Here is a 2,078-nt window from a genome sequence, read left to right on the forward strand (position 1 = left end):
ATAAACAAAAGTCTGCACCCATAGAGGGAGGAAAAAAAAAAAAAAAGAAAGAAAACCAAAATGTACCTAATTAGGGATAATAGCCACAGATTAAAACTATAGATTATAACCACACATATAGGGAGTAAGTTTTTTAAAATTCTATGTAAAACTTTATGCCAGCTTATTTGAAAATCTTAACAAAATAGCAAATTCGTGGGGAAATATAATTATCAAAATTGACTCAAAAGAATGTAGTTCTGAAAAAACTAAGAAGCATGGGATAAATTGTAAATCATTGCCAAAGAACTGCATCTTCCAAATATGGTAGGTCTAGATATAGTCCCTTAACAGGACGAAAAAGGGATAGTTCAAACCAACAGCCAGTTGTTAATGCAAGCAGAAAAAGTAAGTAGGCTCTGTAATATTAATAGTGGATGAGATAGATTTCAAGTCAAAAATCTGACTAAAATAGCACCAAAAAGAGAAAATTACAGACCAACCTGACTTATGAATATAGATACAAAAATGCTGAATAAAATATTAGCCAATTAAATGCAGCAGTGTGTTAAGAGAATAACACACTGTGATCGTGTAGGTTTATTTTTATAAGAATACAGTAAGGACCAAAATTAGAATATCTATTAATATGTTATTACCCATAAAGAGAAAAATTAAAAGATTAACTTAATAGACACTATAAACATTGCTTTCTGATATTAAACAAGAAAAACCTATGTAAACTAGACCTGAAAATATACTTATTTAATAGGAAAAGTATAACCATGTCAAACCAATAGGCAATGCTGGGTTTAAGGCAAAACTTTAGGGGAGCCTGAATGGTTCAGTTGGTTGAATGTCCGACTCATGATTTCCGGTCAGGTCATGATCTCACGGGTCATGGGATTGAGCCCCTTGTTGGGCTCTGCGCTCATCAGAGAGTCTCCTTGAGATTCTCTCTCCCTCTCCCTCTGCCTCTCTGCCCTTCATGTGCACGCGCGCTCTCTCTCTCTCTCAAATAAATAAATAAATCTTTAAAAAAATAAAAATAAGGGGCACCTGTATGGCTCAGTCGTTAAGTGTCTGCCTTTGGCTCAGGTCATGATCCCAGCATCCTGGGATCGAGCCCCACGTCAGGCTCCCTGCTCAGTGGGGAGGCTGATTCTCCCTCTCCAGCTCCCCCTACTTCTGTTCCCTCTCTCACTGTCTCTCTCTGTCAAATAAATAAATAAAATATTTTAAAAATAAATAAATAAAAATTTAAAAATAAAGGCAAAACTTTAGAGACATTCCCAATAAAGAGTAAGAAACCGTGACTGCTACTGCCCCCATCAGGTGACACTGTGGTGGTAGTTTCAACCCCATGCAATAAGACAGGAAAAGACATAAATGTGTAGCTATCAGAAAGGAGGAAGTCTTAATTGCCATTCACACAATTGCCTACCTGTAAAATCCAAGAATGTCGTGGAAATAAACGAAGACCACCCAAGTGAGACCGGCGGCTATTTCCTCAGAGCTTGCTGTCACAGGGGGTTAACCACCTTCACTTGCTTTCTTGGAAATTCAAAGGCAGGTCAGGGACAGGCAGGCTTCAAAGCGGAAACAGAGGGAAGGGTTCAAGTATGCTCAGATAGGAGGCTGTTGATATGAGGAGGCTGGGGGGCAGGCTAATGAGGCCCATCCTGTCGGTTTGGTTTGGGGAGCATATTTGGTTTTCTCCGATTGGTCTGGAGTTGGAATCAGGGGCAGGAACTGGGGCAGCTGGCTGTCATTGAGCAAGTCCTCACTTTTCTGAGGTGATTGCTACCGGGGTTCTGGTTTGACTTCCCTGGTTGGTTCCTGCAAAGGTTGTGGGTCAGAGTGCTACAGTCCTATATGATGTGACTGTTGTTCATTTGTGTATTTAATCTTTTAATATCAGCCAAAAAAGAAATGAAAACCAATAACACAACAAGTAATGAGTGCAGTTGTAGCCTAGATTTCTGCCACCAGAGTATCTGAATTGTTCAGGCTTCCTGAATTACCTTTCTCATTAATTCGAACAAAACAGCTTGATCCTACATCCCATGTGGAAAACCCAGCAACCAATTAAATGAGAT

The sequence above is a fragment of the Ursus americanus genome, chromosome 2 (genome assembly GCF_024610735.1).
Source record: "Ursus americanus isolate L20-20 chromosome 2, mUrsAme1.1.p, whole genome shotgun sequence".
In the NCBI taxonomy this organism is placed as follows: Eukaryota; Metazoa; Chordata; class Mammalia; order Carnivora; family Ursidae; genus Ursus; species Ursus americanus.